Raw genomic sequence first — 14461 nt, 5'->3', positions numbered from 1 at the left:
ACCAATACAAAAACAGAAACTAAAACAACATACTAACCTGAGGTAAAAAAAAAAACAGACTAAGTAGCCCCCAACAGATAAACAGAAACCAAAACAACATACTAACCTGACGCAAAAAAAAAAAAAAAAACAGACTTATACAAACTTTGACAAAAAAGACTCAAAGTTACTCACTAACACAATTAGAACTAAAAAAAACTTTTAAACACTGATAAATGAACGACAACACGTAATAATGCACATATAACATAATCAACAATCTTTCATCACAAATATATAACAGGTAAAAACGAATCAAAAAACAAATGATAATACCCAAATAAAATGGAAAAAAGAAATTTATACCTTTGTTGTTGTAAATTGTTGTTCTCTACCATCACACAACATATGTAGTTAACAAATTATTCAACAACATTTTTCCTAACACGACAACCAAATTAGGAATGTGTTGTGAATGATAGGAATACATTTGAATTGACCAGATTTTCCGATTTATTTTATGCCAAGTGTTTGGTCAGTTACGTGTCTTTTGCAATCCCTCCAACTCAAGTGCTTGAACTCACCATGCTTAACATTGACTGTCCTAGGAGAGCATGTTCAATCGTTGCACCAACAAATCAAATATTTTAAAACTAAATCAAATTTTTAAAAAAATAGGAAATTGAATCATCATAGATAAACTAAATGCAAGTAGTGAAAGTGAGATCAAATTGAGTTAGGGATCCTCGTCATCGTCGACAATTTCCAACAAGGCCCAAAGCGGTGGGTTTTAATTTGTTGAGCAAGATAAGTGGAAAGAAAATATCAGAGTGGTTTAATTGAGAGATAATAATCATGGTGTTCAAAAATAATATAAATCTACAAGGTAGGGTTTGATTAAGGCAAGATTTTTCCAAGAAAAATCTTTAGGGAAAAAGTAGAATAGGAAGTGAGAAACATTTTAATCGTTTTGGTTTTCCAATTTGCAGCCTTGAGGCCGAAAATGATGTGAACATCCGAGAAAAAAATAGGAAAAGTTGAGAGCTTTTTGCTGAGTTGAGAAACAACAGAAAAAAAATGGGAAAATAGATTTAGATTTTTGGTTGAGTACCAATAAATAGTCTAGATCCACTCTTAGCCCATACTTAAATTACAACCATTAAAATAATTAAAGAAGGGTATAAAAACAATTTACAACAGATCATACCTTCATATGTATCCTTCCATGAAATAGAACTTAAAGTCACATAGTTCTTTTAGGAGAAAATTTAAGTATTTGACGATTTTTAATTTTTGGGTAAAACATATTTTGTTCCCTCTAAAATTTTGAAAAAAATTGATACTAGTCCTCCATAAAAAAAAAAATATCTTACTTTAATCCTTCTAATTTAAAAATACTTCGCTTCTATTCCTTAAAGTGATTATAATTAACATTTAAAATTTTAATGATAGTTATAAATAGTCGCAAAATACAATTTGAGGATCAAAATTAGAGTAATTTCAAATTAGAGAGATGAAAATAAGAAAATTTTTTGGAGTACTAAAATCTAACTTGAGAAATTTTAGTGAAACCATGAATTTATTTTACCTTTTTTTTTCTCACAAGCACAAGAGAAACATAAGGTTTGTGTGTGTATGTATCAAATTAAATTATTAATTATGCAATTCACTCTCTTATCCTTTTGGTTCACTTGATATCATAATTATAAGCTAACAAAAAGTACAATTAGGTCACATCATCATATATGTCAAACAAATGTAAGTTGTTATATCATCATAAAGTGTCTATCAGTAAAATTCATTAAATATTTATAAAAATATCAATAAAGAATGAAAATCACATAATTTTTTATACTTAGAAAATTTAATTTGCCTAATAAAATTTGAGAAAATAAATCGCACAATTACAATACTTAAAAGAGACTATAAGTACAATTAAACTTTTTTTTTTTCAATATAAGCCTTTCCCTGTTGCAACTCAAACTGTAAACACTATTTTTAGGATCCACTACTAATATATTTGAACCGCGTTGAAACCATGATTCCATGACGGTTTTTCTACCGCATGAAAAGAATAACTTTAAGACTAGCTACTACAGTTTTTAACGTGATCCATCACGTTTCCAAACATGCTAGTGACCTTTCTTTTTATATATGTATGAAGATTATTGTATGTGCTAATTGTGATTGTGATGGTGAGCTATTGCTAAAGGAGTAAAGGTGCGGACGTACGGAAAAGACTTGCAGAAAGTTGAATGTCCCTCGCATGGTTGTTAGTAAAAGGTGGTCGGGGCTACCATCTTTAGTGAACAGGTAGAACAAAAGCAAATCCTTTCGTTTAGTATTAACTATTAAGCAAGCAGATTTGAAAACTACAGTTCTTGGCCTCCTTGGAGGAAACGTTCAGCTACCCATAAATACCGCGGTGGGTTTTTAAGAGTGGGTATGATATGTAGACATTTTTGTTTTGGGTGGTACACACAGAATGAGAGAATATAAAATGTGTGAAATTATTCGACTGCACCTTATAGTTCACTGCATGCATGTATGTAGAGTTTTTAAATTAAATTTGATTAGAATGATAGTATAAATAACTCTTATATTGTTATTTAAAATGATTTTTAATTATTTGCACGTAAGAAATATTTATACTACAAATATGTGAAAATTAATATCTTTTAAATTAGGATTTTTTAGAATTATTCTTTAACAAAATCTCTCTCTCTCTCTCTCTATATATATATATATATATATAGTGACGTAGCTAGCACCTTGAGTTAGTAGAAAACAATTATAAAAATTAAAACTAGAGGGTTCAAAAATTTAAATATAAAATAAATAAATACTAAAATATATGATTGTGCTTATAATTTTTTGTAAAAAAAATAATTTTTAATTTTAAAAAATGAGAACGTGCACCTCCTAGGCATAGTGTAGGTTTGCCACAGAGTGTATATATATATATATATATATATATATATATATATATATATATATATATATATATATATATATATATATAAAATATGGTGGACCTATGTATTGGAGTAATTGCACAAGAATTTTTTTATTTGTATATTATAATAAAAAAAATTCCCCCACAGAAAAATAAGTATGATCCTCATAAGATTTTTTGGGAGGCTTATATTAGTCTCTTTTCATTCTTTTTTCTCAATGTAATAATAGAATAACATAATTATTTATTATACTGAAATAAATACGACAGTAAAAATAATTACCATAGTAATTGTTAGTAATGAATTTTGAAAAAAAAAACAACCAAAAAGTAAGAAGAATAAAAAAAAGTCAGATCCACTCAGAAAATCTATAACTCAGGTAGGGTCTGCTTGTATTTTGGATTGGGTTGGTCTGTAATAGATCAGATAACTTATTTTGCCATCTTTAAATAGAGGTTATTAACTTAAGAGACCATGAAGCTACACTATTTATATTAATAAATTGTTTTTATAAATACAAAATATATGTGTTCGAAAAAAAAGTTTAAGTCAGTCTCCAAATTTAATATTTACCGAAGACCATTCTAATAATTTGCACTGTTGGCCTAACGACCCTACTGATCTTTTTATTGTAACATATATAATTTTTGCAGTGATAATAGTGAGTTGGGAATTTCTTGATGAATAAAACGAAACACAAGGGCCTCTAAATGGGAAAGCAAAGAGCTAGTTGGATAATGTAGATGCCTATGATTTTGTCCAAATCCAATCGTATCGGTCTAGTGGGGTCATTGATTATGATTTTGTTTGGAGTCAAGACAAAAGGTTAGAGAGTAAGATTATGATCAAATCATCAACTTGTCGCACCATTTAAATCAACCCAATTGAAATGGGTGCTCCAGTTCTTGACCCCCAAAAATGAAATGGGAATTAATTTAGTGGAAAAATAACATATGGTTTCCTTCAAAAACATGTAAAACCCCCCGGCGGTGTGATGAATTTATGATGCTTCTCTCACGTCACCGCATAGATTGATATATGCAAAAAGGTGAAGCTTTTTAACGTTTAATGTGAATCCACTCAGTATATAATCTAATCATTAAGGGTTTCCTTCGAAAGAAGTTAATAGCATACGAAAAATAGTCATCAGGGTTTAATTAGGTCCACGACTATAATCTTCTTTTTTGGTACAGCTACAGTATCTCAAACCTTCTCTAAATTTCCTTTTAGTCAGATATATATAATTATTTGTATGAAATGCACTTTACGACTCTTAATATTAAGTATAATCAATAAATTTAACATGCGTAATAATTTGTGATTTAATAATCATATAAAAATATTTTATATTATATCAATATATTTTATATTAGATTCTAATTATTTATATATTTTTACTTCACAATTCAAACTTTTATAAATCTAGATTTCAATATTTATTATTTTTATTCTTCAAAATAAAATTCTTTTTCTCAAAAATAATTATTTGCATAAGAGACAATTTTACTTAAAACATAATTGGACATTAAAAATGAGTGTTTCTTTTAATAGAAATGAAAACCATAATTTCCCTTTAGTTAATTAAACTTAACCCCTTTGAGTTGATAAAAAATAAATAGCAACATTATTTATGCAATAACTTTTAATTACATCACCCTGTAAAAAAAAAAACTTTAACATCACATTTTTTTTCTAGCTATCTTTCTTTTTTACATTACTCATTTTATCTAACACTTCTCTCTTTTCTCTTCCTCAAAATTAAATCTTAAATGAGGTAAAATAAGTCTAGCTAGTCATTTCACTTTATTCTCATATATATATAAGCCTTGGTTGAGCGCGTTAAAGACCTTTGATTCGGTCAATCTTGAAGCATATATATAATATTTGCTTCTGCGTTATTTCACAAATCACAATTTTGACATGAACTTACTCACAAACGTGGATATCAATATCCCATTTCTACAAAGATCCACGTTATCATGCATAGTGCAAAACCGTTTGCAGATACTAACAACAGTACCACGAGAACAGGCACGCTCAGCTAAGAAAAAGGGAAAGGAACACACATGTTTGAACTTAATTTGATGTTTGAGGTATATGCAATCTTCAATTCCTCATATATGCCTATCTATCTATCCTAATTGTGGAGAGGCACATAGCAGATTCGCAGTAAGAGAGGGAACCGTTCCCTAACGACAAAGGAGAAGAAAGAGTCTAATTCAATTCAAGTTAGTCTATGAAACTAATTAAGAAGAAGAACGAACAAAGCCTATGTACTATTGACATTCAAATTTAAAAGATTCTTATCTAAAGTTAAGAGATAATATATAACAAAAGATCCTTCAAACACTCAATCCTCATCTACACCCCGAGAGAGTATGCCAGAAATGCCAATGGAGTATTTACACTTTATCAATGATATGGTGGCCAAAAGTGTCTTAGAACCTATTATATCAATTGTTGTTTGGCCAATAGGATTACTCGTTATTAGATCACTTACAGATTGTGGGTTTTATGCTTAATATGTTCAATTATCAAGACAAGAAGATGTTTTGAAGATTCGCACGAACCAGAAATATGATCAAAAAAATAATACACACATACATATGAAATAAGTTTCATCACTTAAATATTTTTAAGGTGGAGTTGACCCAAATTCAAATTCTAAGAATTCCACTTATTACCTTAACAAAACAAATTCTCCGTCTTTCATTTTTTTTTTATCAAGGTTTGAAATTGCAAAATAAATCTACAAATCGGATTGTCATATTAGGAGTTTTGAAGTCTTCACAACTGCATTGTGATCTCATGTAATTACTGTTTCATCTGTCTCGTTTATCTATAGACTATAGTTTTTATGATATCAAAATATTTGAAGACTTCCCAATTGGGTGATTTCAACCTTACTTTATTATATTGGTTGCCACAATTATTAAAAGGACATACATGACAATTGGAGAAAACAAGGGCAGGCCATGGCGCTATCTAGCTACATGTATGAGGAAGCGAAAAGAAAAGGGTAACAACAGACCCCACTTGAGTTTGCATCTTCAATGACTTAGCTAGCTTCTATAGAGTTCGAAAATGAAGGATTCCCTTCATTAATTCTCCCGTGTCCCCTCCCTGTAACCAGTCTCTATCATTCTCACTATAATTCTTCTAACACAATATTCAATTACTATATCACTCTACAGTAGCATCCCCCCAAACCTCCAAAACCATGCGGAATTTATAGCTCTATATGCATATATTTGCACTATTTGCGAGGGAAATTCTTACCTCACATGGAGGAAGAAATGTTTTTTCCCCATCCTGGGAGCATCTCAATCTAGCTATTAAATTGAATGATTGTGGGATCTACATAATAAAAAAAATTAAGTGAATCCAAAAGTTGTAAGTTGTATGTGGGGAAGAAAATCCTTCCTGGGAAAGACTTTCTCTTGCCCAATTTTTAATGCGTGCTTGCTTATAAAAACTGATTAAAGAGCATCAAATACATTGTATTAAATGTTTCTAATTACTAAAAAAATATATATTTTTTCCCTTTAATTTGGACTCGCTAACTACAGATATCGGGGAATATTTAGCATTTAAGATGACTTAATAAGTAATGAGTCCTTAATGTCTTAGGTCATTGGTTAAAAAATTAAAAAAATATATATATTTATTATGTAAATTATAGAAGAACATAAAAAAATAATATAATTTTCCATTATAAAAGAACATAAAAAAAATAATATCATTTTCCATTTTCTAAAAAAAAAATATTCTAAATTTTTTAATCAATATCCTTATATTATGACACTAATAAATATTTCTCACTATTAATATGATGATCTGATATATATGCGGTCAATTATTTTCAACCGTTTCAGGACAGTATGCCTTAGCTCCGCATCTTTGTGCAGCTACGAGCTAACAAAACTTAGGAATTGAAAACTTTGTACTTATGTATCATATACATATATACAAGAGCACAAAGGCGACCTTATTTTCTCTTCATGCTTTCCTTATCTATATCATTTTATGTATATGATAAGATAACAATATATAAATATTTATGGTTTGGTACAAGCTCCAATGGCCAACCCCAATTTTACCTACTACTGACGTTATATACATAATAGGTAATTATGTATGTATTGGTCATATAATCATGCTATATCTATCGATCTAATCTACCTCTCTCGAAGAGAAGCAAAAATTCTGATTAATATTCATGGTGATGGCGATGTTCTGGTTCCAGAATTACCCTTTCTATCCAATCCATGTTATTGTTCAAGTGTATATATTTCATTGGAAAACGAGAAGAAGAAAAAACTTGATTCTAGGAAAGGGAAGAAAGGTTAACACTAGCAAGCAACCAGACTAGGGATTCTATAACAATCATATTTAATTATACATCGATCCTATAACTGTCAACAATTGGTTTACCCAGTCAAATAACCATGAAACTTCTTAACATGTTTCTGCAAATCAATTCTGCTTAATTAATTCTCCAAACCTTCTAATTCTAATCAATCCACACAAGTATTGGGTTTTTGTTGATTTGCTTTATTTTGGTTGAATTAAATCATATGATTATGAGAGGAGGAACAAGAAGCAAAAAATGCAAAGAGAAAATTAACAACAACTATACAAGCATACACATGAATACCTGGGTATATGCATAGGAGATGGAAAAGAAGAGCAAAATAAGATATTGACGCGGCTCAATCAAACTACAAGGCTGGATTTGTCATAATAGCCATGTATTCAAATTGAGGCACGCCAATACCTTAATTTGTCATGTGCTAATTCGTATAATATAGCACTTCCCCATCACCTCCATCCATGCCCAGCTAGCTGATCCTTTCTTCAATTAATTCCTTTTGATCTCTTCATGAGAGTGTGGATAGCTGCATCTTTCTTTCTCCCTTCTAAGATCTCTCTAGCTTGTATTTTGCAAATTAAGACACGCATCAATTTGCGGCCAGTGGGGAAGCAAAATAAAGTGGAAAACAACATCGTCATCATCAAAAACCAAACCGGCTACGCTAGTGCTAATGTAGTGTTGCGTTGTGCGACTCCACTGTTTCTTTGACTAAAGACCACTTTTCCATCTTCCACGATTGCCAATATTAATTAATTTAATTTTCCTCCCCTCCTCAATTTCATAAAACTATTATTACTTATATTATATATACTTTTTCATCTTAAAATAATTATCGTGTTAAGTTATTTTATACACATTAAGAAATATTAATAAATAATTAAAATAATAATAATTTTATAAAATTAATCTTATCAGATAAATAAAAAAAAATATTAAATTTAAATTTAAAAACTAAAGTGATATTTAACAAGTGTTTCAAGTATATACCTACCTCCAGTGGCTTTGCGTCCACGTACTCGTTTATCAAAATTTCCAAACTACCTTGCAAGTCGCAACAAAATATTGCCTCGAATCAATTCAGACGCTGAGGGTATTTGTGGAATTTCACCTGCATGGATGCCTTCAATGAGGCGAAATACAAGTTCATGACTCAATTTCCATTTACCTTGCTCGCTCCCCAGTACATGCATATATGCATATTTATCATATATACTTACACTTATTTATATAATAAAATTATTTAACAAATTATAAAATTTTATATTTCTTGCATAAGTTATCTTAGTTCAATTTTTCTTTTTCATTAATTTTAATTAATTTCTCTTTTATTTGTATACATTATTATATTATATGTTTATTATATTAATATATAAATTTTCTATTTATTAAGTCGTTATGGATTACACCAACCATTCTGGACCATTGACAGCAGGACAATGCCTTCTAACACTTGCAGAATATAAAATGGGGTCGTGTTATTGAAATAAAATTTGTATGATAGTTTATTTTTAAAATTTATTATTTATAACTTTATGTAATGCAACACATTTATTTTATGCAGACATTATCTTTCTTATTCTTTTAAATAATTATCCTTGTAGGATTCCTAAGGTGTAATTGGCTTTATTTTTCATTTATTTATTTTTATTAAAAAAGCATAACGTTTTTTTTTTCAATTTTTAAGAACTTACAAAACAAGAAAAGTTAAAAAAGAAACTAACGTTGCTTTTAAAGTATCTGAATTTATTATTTTCATATTATACATGCCTACTTGCTTCTTCGCTGGGCCCTACTAATTCATTTTAATTCCCTTTCCCCAATTTCATTCAAATTAAACCTCGAACTTGGGTCACTCGAGTTCAAGTTACTACTTATTGAAAATACGTAACCCATCCTATATTGTTCGATTCCCCACTCTATTGGGGGAGAAATTTCTGAATCATGATATCAGGGAGGCAGAACATCTTTAAGATAATTGCCAATGTCTAAATTATGTCAAATTTTATATGCATAATATAATTATCATGATAGTATCATTTTATATAGAACATTATTACATATCTACTTTTTGAAAACGTTATTAGATTGTCATTTTATTAAAATCGACACTTAGTGTCATTTAATCGTGTTTATATGTATGGCCTAACTTTTCGTTTAAAAATTATCTTAAATTGGAGTAATATTTATGTAAGGTTTTTTATTTCTATTTTTTAGCTTAAGAAAGATTTCTCCAAAGAAAATATAAGTAGAGGAATGAGAGAGAATGGGAGCAGCAAGAGACGGGACAAAAGAGAGTTGAGAGTAAGAAGAAATAGAAAGATATAGCTGGGGGGAAAAATAAAATGAAATACTTGATCTTTTATTTTATTTTTTATCTTTTAAAAAATTTAATTTGTTCATTTATCTTTTTTTATTTAGTTTAGTCCTTTATCTTTTGATAAGTTTATTTTAGTAAGATTGATAATCATTTAATAATGATTTTTTTTTTGTTAAACATGAAGCGGAGGAAAAGAGGAGAAAACTAAGTAAAATAAATCATTTTTAAATAATTAATAACGTTAACCTTAAATACGTAAAGTCCAAATTGAAAAAAATAAAATAATGACTAAATAAATTTTTAAAAAAGATAAATGACTAAAACAAAAAAGAAAAATAAAAGATGAAATTAAATTCTTTTAAAAACGAAGGTACAAACTGAATAAAATAAATAAATATAGATCATTTAGAAAACAGATTTGCAGTACCTTTACATAATTTTTAAAAAATATATTTATTTTCTTTTTATGAAAACTATAAGTTTTTAAGTTTTTTTTTACAAAAAATTATTTTTTTTTTAATTTTTTAAGTTCGATTTCTCCTTTTGTAGTAGATCGAAGAAACATTCAAAACAATGTTGGGTAAAAAAATCCTTACTGTCATAATATTTATCACATGGTCGGCGAAATTGTGGAGACCCGCAATTTGCTGAAAAATCTTTTAAACAGAGTCACAAATATTTGGGGTGGCACCTACCCACCTAACCTAATTTGTGCAGATTATCCCTTACTACGTCTTCAGTTGTTGTGGATGCAGATAACTTGTTTGTTTGAATGTGTGAACCTCCCGAGAGGTCAATATCTATCTATCTCCTTTATGTTTGACAAAGTTTAACTTTTGTGCTTGTGTTCTTCATAACATTAATTACTCATTGTTTCTTCTCACTTAAGGATTTCAATTCCCTTAATTGGGTCGTAATACTATCTTGTCATTCTCCACCCGTAACTTTGGACGAGTAATTGCATCACCTGGTTCATGAAAAATCTGTCTATACTGATAATGTGTACTGATTAAATGAACAATGAGTTTTACTGTTTCTTCTACTTGATTTTCTAATAGTACCCTTCAACTTTAATTATTAGTCGAAGAGCTTTGCTTCTGAAAGTGGATGTCACATTGTTTTTGACTTTTTTCCTGTTAACTCGTGAATCCAACCATTTATAAGTCAATTGCATATTATGAACCCAAAGAAGAAAAAAAAATATAATCCTACTGTCTTTTGGATACATTGGAGAAAGAAATGAAACTCTGGAGCAGCAACATTGCAACAGGGGATGAATAAATATTTTTTTGCTTTAACACATATAAAGTCCTTGTAATATAACGAATTCTTAATTAATTTGATTTCTGTAATTAAAAAAGTATTAAACCAATTTCAATATATTCAACGGTTACCTATTTAGTCCATACTATCATGACGTTGTTTCTATCTGTGTTAACTCTATACGTGCACGATAATTTGCCTTCCAAAAAAAAAAAACATATACAACAATTTAATCCTTATATGTATAGCACATTCATATTTTTTTTGTTGATGACTGCCCGAACTCTCTCTATTTCTCTATCTATCTCTATGCTAGTTTGGAAAAGAGGACTAGAAGGTTGAAATTTATACTTCAAACCATCAAATCTCTCGTGAAACAGGCTATAGCATATTCATAATTTATTCTTTATACATATAGCACATTATTAATTTTGTACCTATAGTTAAAATAATATTAAATTTATCTCTATAAGTGCAACTGTTATCTATTTAGTTCCCATAGGCCATCGGCATGCCATGTTTGGATGCTGTCTGTGACAATTATACATGAAATGTTAATTATTACATGGAATTTGGTCCTGGACATAAACGAGCATGTTATATAACTGTTAGTTATTTTAATATTTTAAATATTTTCTTATGAAGTAAATATTTGCTAAATATGATTGACATCTTAGCTTAAATATTATATTGTAAGCCTTAAATATTATATTTGCCAAGTACTAGGTTATTTTCATCCAACATACTTGAAAAAACATTTAATGTGCCGATTGGTTGGAAATGATGGGATCCTATTCTGCTGGTATTTTTTTTTAGGGACCTTGATCCTTCACCTAGCTTGGCCCTTTCCTCTTTGCTAATGTAGTAATGCTCAAGGTGTGGCTTTCCTAAGAGTTTGAGATTATTATTATTATTATTATTATTATTATTATTATTATTATTAAATAACAAAACCCCCTAAATTACAATATCGGATAAACTACCCCCAGGCATCAACATTTTTTTTATCTCTGACTTTGCTTGTTTGTCAATCACCTTAAAAAAATGTATTGCAAAACTTAAATATACTTTTATTCTCAAGATAAGCAAGTTTTGATTTAGTCTTTATAAAAAAAATTCTTTGATTTTCATCTCTAAATGAAATTATTATTTTTATATGATACTATTAATTGTTCATGTGTTAAATGAAAGATTAAGTAATCATTTCCAATTAATACTCGTTAATCTGTGTGATACACATGTGATGCTTTAAAAAAAATAGGACTCTAAAATGAATAGTATTTATTTATCGTCAAATAAATGTTAAAAATAGACTTTGAAATGATGAAACTCAATGAAAAAATGTTTGACAATGATTAAGACCACAATTCATTATAAAAAAAAAAACCACGATTCACTCATTTTATAAGGATCAAAACCACACTCATTTATAAAAGACCAAAAACAATAATTTCAAATTCTAGAGAAATAAAAATTTACAAATGCCAAAATTAAAACTCATTCATTTTATATAAATAAAAAATATTTAAACATATGTTAAATTAACCTTATAAGATTGGTATATAGTTGTTTTTGTTTTTCTTTAATTGTTTTCTTCTATTCCCAACATGTTGGTGAAACTTCTTCACTCTTTTCTCAATCATGGGAGGCTTTTTGTAAAAATTGAAACTCAATCTTAATCTTATACTTAAAACTAATTATCATAAATCTTAATCGTACTTTTGAATAAGAAAAATACTAGCAACCTGTTTAAAAAAAATATTTTTCAACTCATTTTTTCGTTGACTATATTTTTTATGAGATGAAGTGAGAGGTGAATGAACAGAGATTTTGTAATGAAATACACATAGAGTTCATCATAAAAAAAAAAGCATATTATTAGCATTGCCTTTTAAATATACGAATAATATCATTTTGTTAAAAAAAATTACAATAAATTTTATTTTTATTTTTCTCTATCAAATTGTTTATACTATCACACATTCTCTCTTTATTTTTTTATTTCATTTCTTTGTGTAAAATTTATCTCATAAATACCATTACTCCAAATAAATGTTGAAGCCGGTGGTTTGTTGCTGTCAAATAATCATATTTTATGGAAAAGTCAATGCTTGTGTTGGGTAGCCCGCCAAAGGGGACCTGTCTTGACTCTTGAGTATGATGTTCCATAAATATTAATTATGAATTTTATTAATCAGTATCTTTAAAATATTAATTAAAAAAATTATTGTGTAAATCATAATTTTTTTTATAAATAATATATTTTTTTGTTTTTTAAATGAAAATGTTTTTATTTAAGTTTATGAACCAATACATTAAGTTATTGGTTAACATTTTTTCATTAATTAATACCTTTGATTTTGAATCCTCATTTGTTTGCTATAGGTCTCTTCCGTGACTGTTCTTCGTTTCGAGGTTGGTTTTCGTTTGTTTTTATGGGCCCTGGGTCCATTAATCACCAGAAAATAACAAAAATTTATTTTTTGTACCGAAGACAAATATATATTTCAGGGCAGATAATTTTAAAGTTTGACAGACTATTATCGAGGCAAAATCATTTTATAAACATTTAATGTTGTTATATATTTAAAATTCAATCATGAGATTAATGGTTAAAATAAAATTCAATCATGAGACTAATGGTTTTCATTTGTTTTTATGGGCCTGGGTCCATTAATCACCAGAAAATAACAAAAATAATTATTTTTTTTACCGAAGACATATGTATTCAGAGAAGATAATTTTAAAGTTTGACAGACTATTATCTATTCTGGACGGAAAAATTATTTTATAAATATTTAATGTAGTTATATATTCAATATTCAACCATGAGACTAATGATTAAAATAAAATAATCTCATATTTAGTCTTATGAAAATTGATCTAGTCATCCATCCATTCAAGATATTAAGTCAATGGACCAGAAATTTAATCTATGGGTGACTTATTCACCTGATACATATTAAAAATATATATAATATATTTAACATAATAATCAATTCATATTTTTATATTTTAAAATTAAATTTAATGTCATGATAAAACTATAAAATATTATATAGTCGTTTATTACTATAAAATACTATTATTTTGTTGGATATTATTATTAAATTACTAAAAAAACTCTTATTTTTTAAGATTAAATAGAAAAGATTGAATAACCATAAATAAATATGTTGAAGATTTATAAAATACATAAATATTAAATCATATCATAATCAATACAATAATAATTAGTTATTATATATTCTTACCAAGATAAAATATATTATAGAAACATATTATATATTATTTAATAATTAACTATTAACAATTTAACATAGTATAAAAATTAAAAAAAAATTCAATCAAGTCTAACCAGGCCAACTTGATTCAGGTTACCGAATTTGACTAAACCCAATTAAGTTGAATGTATTTTAGATCTTTCACCTTAATTGGACCTTCAAGGACATTGGATCTTGATCAAATCGGTTAAACTTATTGGTCAATCCCATTTTTATAATTGTGCTCACACTTATCCAAACATTTAATAAAAAAAATTATTTGATCAAATAAATAAAATATGAGATG

General features: G+C 27.9%; 1 long non-coding RNA gene across 1 annotated transcript; it reads right to left on the bottom strand.

Annotated features, from left to right (window-relative positions):
• Positions 1–4596: 4596 nt before the first annotated feature.
• LOC114379291 lies at positions 4597–8025 on the bottom strand. The gene is made up of 2 exons (XR_003659454.1): positions 7594–8025; positions 4597–5125 (listed from the first exon to the last, which is right to left on the bottom strand). It is a non-coding gene; the product is annotated as an uncharacterized LOC114379291 (long non-coding RNA).
• Positions 8026–14461: the final 6436 nt, after the last annotated feature.

This window comes from Glycine soja, chromosome 12, assembly GCF_004193775.1.
Source record: "Glycine soja cultivar W05 chromosome 12, ASM419377v2, whole genome shotgun sequence".
NCBI classification, from domain to species: Eukaryota; Viridiplantae; Streptophyta; class Magnoliopsida; order Fabales; family Fabaceae; genus Glycine; species Glycine soja.
The sequence above is the reverse complement of the archived record's forward strand: the minus strand, read 5'-3'. Positions and strand labels throughout refer to the sequence as shown.